This window comes from Corvus kubaryi, unplaced genomic scaffold (genome assembly GCF_017639235.1).
Source record: "Corvus kubaryi isolate FWS band 111438036 unplaced genomic scaffold, C.kubaryi_AGA036_p1.0 37337, whole genome shotgun sequence".
NCBI classification, from domain to species: Eukaryota; Metazoa; Chordata; class Aves; order Passeriformes; family Corvidae; genus Corvus; species Corvus kubaryi.
This window is the reverse complement of record NW_024581110.1, coordinates 1,235,599-1,242,850: the sequence shown is the minus strand read 5'-3', so window position 1 is coordinate 1,242,850 and position 7,252 is coordinate 1,235,599.

Sequence of the window (7,252 nt, the reverse complement as noted above, 5' to 3'; positions counted from 1 at the left end):
TTCCATCCCCAATGCCATGCTGTGTCTTCCTCATTACTTTTTTCTCCTGTAATACCTTCTGTTTATAAACAGGAGTAAATAAACATATTATGATAAATAAAAACATGCTGATAAAGAAATTGTTTTTCTGTCCCCATCTGAAAGAGCATCCATAATATTCCCTGCTTGGAAAGGCAGGAACGGGGAGGGAGAGGGGTTGTTTTCCTACACTGAGGTTTGGGTACCTGTTTGGGGTAAGTATCTGTTCAGCCTCTGGAACTAATGGACATCACGATTTTCAGGGATCTTCTGGAGTCTTTCCCAAGGGATCACACATTTGATCCCAGCTGCTTTGACCAGATATTATTTCTCAAGGAAGTTCTCTGCTTTCAAAGCTGTTTCATATGGACGGTTTTATTTTAAAAGGAGCACTTAAACTGTCCCTACTCCAAACCTGCTCTCCTCTAATATGTTTATTATTGCATGTGGTCGGTTTTTTCCCCTGAAGTTTTATTTTTAGCCTGCGTGATCTGGGATCCTTTTCTTAATCGAAAAAGCAGCCCCTGGGTGACGGGCCCAGACCGGGTCCCAGCCAGCTCCCTCTGCTGGCTTCCTCAGAGGACAAAAATAGATTTAAAAACCTGCTTAAAAACCTGCTTGACATTCTGCTACCTCCAGCTCAGCCCCTTCGCTGGCAGAACTCAACACAAAACTGTTATTTCGCTTTTGCTCCTGTTCAAGTAGCAGCAAACTCCAGTAAACATTTGCTTACAGAAGAGCACAAAGTATTTTGGCATGTTTTGTGAGGAGTAAAGAACAAACAAAATGACAAAAATATGCTTGTTCTGTCTTTGAAGTCTGTTCTGCGTTTTTATTCTGTGCCTGTGGTTTTGGAAGGATCCTGGCCTCTCCAAAGAGATGAGGATATGAGGGAAAAGGTTCTCACAGGCACATTTATAAGAAGATATTTCATTTACGCTGTTCTTCATACCTAAACTTAAGATGCATTTGCAGGTTTTTTTATTTCCAAAAATTGTTGCAAAATGGAGAGTCTTTAAACTTTTCTCTTGAAAATATTTTTTTCAAAGTATTTTATTTACAAGCATCAAGTCTGACCACAACCATTTTTGCACTGATGTTATTGCTCAAGCCTCACCCTCTGTTTCTGAAGTATATAAACATTGTAAGCTTAAATTTATTTTCTAATTGATAAAAATTACAAGCTGAAGGTCATGTCTGGAAAGACCTACAGGATCATGTCATGGTTTGGGTTGGACAGGACTTTTGCTTAACTTTGCTACTCAAAAAATCTGCCAGCAGTGTTAAATTTGGGGTTGCCTGCTGCTAACTCTTACTTCCTATTTGTATTTTTGGTGATTGTTGGTTGGGGTTTGGGTTTTTTGTGTCCTTCAGCTTTTACTGCAGCAAGTTTTTAAGTAAACAGATGGGAAAGTCAATTTTGTTGTTTACTCCTGTGTAAAATAGAATTAATTCCAGCAGAGAGGTAGGAAAAAAAGTAGTAAAATAAGCTTTAAAACATTCTTTTGAAAGGATGTATAACCTAGAAAAAAGATGTTTATTCACATCTTTTCATACTTTCAAACAGTAACACGAAGAGGATTTATCTAATACGTTCCATGTATAATGGAATTAGTGTAGTAGTTCACACTCACAACCTTTGGCTGTTTTGTGGGGGGCATATGATGTGTATTTAACGTGGGAAACTGCTCTAAAAATACTTCCTGCATCCCTTACTTAAATTCAGATCTTGTCTTCTCACAATATGGCATTTCAAGTAAGTTAAGGAAAAGAAGATTTTCTAATGAAACTTGTTATTTCTATAGCCATTAGGTTGTAAAAAAAAATGAAGAAAATAGGAGCCTGGGGGCTGCAAGCAGTGACACAGGACCAAAAGCAAGTGTGAACTGGGGAAAAATAAGCACAATTCTTAATTTTTATGCAGAAGGGTAAACTCAAATGTTAGCTGATGGAAACCCAAATATTGACTTGGTTAAATCAGCATACAGTTGAGAAGAACCAGCAGTTTCTGTCCCCCAGAGCAGAGCCCGGCTGGGTGGAAGCAGAGCTCCGGGGGCCTGGAGAGACTGGGCACGTTACACCCGGGATTTCTCCATAAATGTCTCCTTGGATGTGTTGGAGATCTTGTCTTTCCTCCAGCTGTCGTCTTAACATCCCGATTAAAGGCTGTGGCAGCCGCAGCACTCGGGAAAGCAGCGAGGCGCGCTGCCCGAGTGCCGTGGTGCGGGATGGGGATGGGCACTCCCGGCCGTGCTGCGCCCTCGGGCCCGGCCGCGCTGCCCTCCCCGCACGGCGGCCCCAGCGGCCACGGCGTGACTCGTGTCCCGCGTCCCCTTGGCCGGGCAAGCTCCCGGGAGCGCCCTGCAATGCCGCCAGAGCTCCCTGCGGATGTGGGGATGGATCTCCGGGAGGCACGGCCGGCGGGCGGGGTGGGCTTGGGATTGGGATTGGGAATGGGAACGAGGAGGGACGGGATTGCAGCGTCCGAGTGGAAGCGCCTGGCGGGAGCCGTGCGGGCGTTCCCAAGGCAGAGCCGTGTGGAAGGGCCGGCAGAGCTCAGCCCGGTGCCGCGCTCCGAACGGAGCTGTGCTCCAGCAGTGACGCCCTGCATACTTGGGAAGTGAGGGAAGACTCCGGGTTCCTTTCGCTTTCCAAGTAGGGATTAATACGGACGGCATTTTCCCTCAGAACATGGCCTGTGTTACTCGGGGATGGCTGAACTCGCTCTGATGTCTCTGGAGAGACTCGCTGCTCTCGCACATTCCGTTACCTCCAGCAGAGCTCTGGGAACAGGGAATGCAGAGTCAGTGCCCCGTCAGTGCCAGTAAACACCAGTTGTGTTTGGAGAGGAAAAATACAAGTCCTCCTTCTCATTGCATTGTTGGTGCACAGGAAGGTCTCCCTGCTGCACATCCACTGCAGGAATTCCATTTTCTTTGAACCTGAGAAGATCAAACGGCAGAAGTGGGGCTGGCAGCCGATGTGTGGAATAAGGGTCATACTGGCTGCAAGGCCCAGGTGGTGACTGGAAATGGAAATGAGGAAAAACTTGGGAGATTTGGAAGGGGAAAGAAGAGAGCAAATGAACTTTGGAGAGTACAGGTTGTTTCTAGGATTAGGAAAGCATAGTAATACTTTAAAAACATTGTATTTTCCTTCGAAGACTTTTGGGTTGCTTTTATGTTCTTCTGACAAACTACCTTTAATGTCTTTATACCAAATAGTTGAAGAGATAATGGAAAATGAAAAGTTCAGAAATGTGAGAGGAAATTCTAGAAACTCCCAGGAGTAAAGTTAAGAAAATACTTCTTTCCTAGTGGCATCCTTAGCCTGGAACATTTAAGGAAACAATGGTGAGAATGTCCCCAAACCTTTAGTGCCTTTTCACTATGGTCAGGTTATGCTTTTCATTTATAGGAAATACCTCTGCAAAGAAATATAAAGTGGCTTGGAAATCAGACTGCTTAACACAAACACATGGTGGGACGAATGAAGCAGCATAAATCAGGGATTGGGGGGGATTTTCTGGCACATGAGAGCAGGTTTCCCATTGCAGACAACTTCCTGCTTTGCTTTGGGAAACTGTGTAAACCACATAAAACTGTGCCTTATTTCTGTTCCTTTTACTCTTTCTGGTGATGGTAGAAAGCATTCGAAGCAAAAACCACACGGCAAATCCATGGTTTGATTTGGAATCTCTCCTGTCTCAGGAGCTCTCTGCACAGCTCATCTGCATTCCTACAGAGAGAGCAGACTCGAGCTGTAATTGCACAGAAATGCTCGTTCTGATTTCATAGATAATAGTTTTGGTTAACCAAGCTGCTGAGAAGCCGTCCCTGTGAAGATCTGGCTGTGGTGTGCTCCAGTGAAAGGCAGGAGAGGCCGTGCAGGAGCACAGGAATGTGAGTGTGTGGGCCAGGGAGAGGATGTAACATATAATGTGTATTCTATAAAAAAACAACTCTGTACCTACCGGGATTGAGGAAGCGATAAAAGTAATACTTTAAGTAGTGCTAACACAATCTAAGTGCAGATAGTTACCTACCATCTGTTTTTCAATAAATAGCTATTATGCTAATTTCTGTTTCAATGCGCAACAATTAAAGCCTCGGAATATTCCTGTGATATTCAACAGCTGTTGCCTTTGAAGGTTTTATTTATCCTTCTGAGGTGCAACAATTTTAGTTTCATAGTCAACTCTCCTTGCAAGTGTTGGTTTTTGTATAGAAAATTGCGGTGCGTTGAGATGCAAACTGGGGTCGTGCCTGAGCCGCAATCTCCAGCCATGGTCTCCATTTATATTCCGATTTTCCTGGAAGCTGTTAAGGGTACCTTGGAAGGACGTGGATTGGAAATGCTTCTGTGCAAGTCCAGTGAATATTCCCTCAGTTTGGAAATAGGAGAACACAAATGAATCATTCTGGGGAGCATTTCCACTGTTTTGGTTCATTTTGTGATGAGCTGACTTGGGGAAGGGAGCCAAGATGGATTCTCGGGCCTGTATGAGTGAGCAGCACAATTTCCCTATGATCATAACCAGCATGAGGAAATTAGATCTCTAAGTGGGTTGAATCTGATTTAGTAATAAGTCAATTTAATCACTAATGACTTCAAACGCAGATTTTACAAGGTGATCAATGGCAGTATAGCAATGATCGATCAATGGCATTGTCTTTAATTGGATTTTTATGGGTATAATATAGTTTTTCAGAATTAATGTACCATTGCATTGTGTTGTTACTCTCTTAACTCAATTTTTAGGAGAAATGATGCTTCAAAATGCTCTTTGGCTTTTGAAATATTGTTTTAAGGGCACGCTAATAAAAATACAGATAAAAATTAAATGCTTGCTTTTAGTAATTTTATGTCTGATTTTGTTGGAGTTGTTTAGCCATGTGTTTTTAAAACACAGAAAAAGCACCACATCCTTCATATTTCATGGCAGCGAGGAGGCAAAATATCAAAGGCTGAGAAGGAGCATGTGCTGCTCTGCATGTGAATCCTGAGGAGCTGAGTAAGTCCCCGTCCTCAGCAGTTTGACATAGTAATCTTCCCTGGAAGTAATCTCCTTGTCCCATGTGTCCTGCTTTAATCTATCAGTATTTCTGCAGTGTGCAGCAAGAAATTGATTTTCAGTAATTTTAATGGCTGAATAACTGGTGCTGTCCCAGAGTGTTTTTTCATATTTGCAGTGGCCAATGTGGTGACTGAGGGCAGTGTTCTGGATAATGGGTTTCATTAGCTCTGATGCCTGAGGTAAAAAAGCAGTAGGTGGGAATAAAGCCTTGTTTTTGATGTCTAGACGTTCATTTCAGCTGTTGCTGCAATATGATACATTAAAAGGAAATATGTAACATAGCTCTGAGGAAATATGTATTCTTTGAAACTAATTCTGCTTTTAAACTGCACAAGGCAGTGTGACCTGAATTATTAAAATGTGGGTGGCTGGATTTCTTAAAGGTATAACTGTCTCTGCAGCGCCGACACAGCCTCGACTTGCCTCCTCTCCTTCCTTCCTACATTTCTTTTAAGTAAAATATGTCAGTCTGACCACTGAAGCAGAACAGAGATCTTATTATCTTTCCAGTATCTCTGCTGGGAGACCTAAAATTATTGAAGTATTTGCTTTGATATTTTGCTGTGACTTCTCTCCTTGAAATTTTTATAATGGATTTTTTTTTTTTTTTTGAGAACATGGCTGGCTTCATAAAAATTGTTGGACACTTTGAAGACCTTAATATCTCTGACTTGAAAATAAAAAAGACCCCAAGCCAACTAAGCTGCTCATTAAGTATCTTTAAATTATAAATTTCCCATGTAAGTCTAAATTATTGTAGTTGCCTTTCATTCATTTAACATCTGATCTGCAAGAATAAACATAAAAATCAGCACAAACGTTTTATTCATTTTTTCAACCTATGAAAACAAAATCATAACAAACGCCTAAAAACACCTTTATATATGAAGGCTGTTGATTAATTCCCACTCTGTTTGAACACCAGCAGTGAGATTAACACCTCCATTGTAATCCATTGTAAGTGTCAAATACACTTTTTTCTTGTTTCAGATTTTCTGCTATTCTTGATATTTTTTTTTTTTGATGATCCAGATCTTTAGAGACAGAATATTAATAGACTTAGTGGTTTATTTTGGGAGATGATTTAATTAAAAATAAAAAACCAAACAAAACATAACTAGAGGAAAGCAGTTGCTTCTTTTGGTGAGAAATGATGTGCTGAAGTTCTCCCTCTGTTGCAGGGCAGTGAGAACGGGATGAGCTGCCTGTTGAAATAAAGTAAATGCCACTCCCAGGTGTCATCCTTCTCTGGAGTGTCCAGAGGCTTGGATGGGGTAGTCAATGTTTACAGAAATGTATATACCCAGAGCTATAGAAACATGTACATGAAGCTATCCCAGTGGAGGAGCAGTCACCTGGCAGAACCCTCTGGTGAGAAGGAGCTGGGGCTCCTGGAGGTCGCCCAGCCTGACACTCCCCAGGATGGGATTGCTGCAAACAGGGATCAGATTGGCCATGGCTGTGTCTCCCCACGGCCTGGCAAGCAGTGACCCACAGTTTGTCCCCTCTGCTTTGCTGCCTCTCCAAACTCTTGTCCTCTGCTCTGACTTCCATGGAGGAAAATGAAGTTCATGCTCTGTTGTGCTTTCTCTTACTAAAACATTCCATCTTTCCGTGATTCTCCCCCTAGAAGTTCTCTGTTTTGGAAGATGGCTTTCACAGCCGTTGGTCAGTGTCACATTTGTTGCGTCTAAAGAGAAATATTTCAACTGAAGTACCAGAAACGCCTCCAGGACAGGCCGGAGGTGTTCCCATGTTTCGGAACCTGTGCAGCACCGGTGTTCTGCTGGCTGTGCCTGGAAATGCTATCAGGAGCATGGGAAAGCTGAGGGGGGCTGGAGTTGAACGTGTTGAGTGTTAAAAGCATTAGAAATCGTCACGAAGACAGATAGAGACCAACAATTATTTCCTAGGCTTCAATTTGCTATAAGGAATTTAAAGTACTCCTCAAAATCTAAAATCTAGTTAAATTATAAGCGTCAGGAACTTTGGAATTTACAGGAATAGTCTAATTTTTAGTGTTTTGCCAAGCTTTTTTATTGGTCACCATATGCATCTTGAAGTTGCAACTTGCTCCAGTCATTTCAACACTTTTCTTTTGGAGTCTGGATCAGGAAGCCAAAGAGCAAAGAGGAAGTGAAATGCTGCACTTCTAGT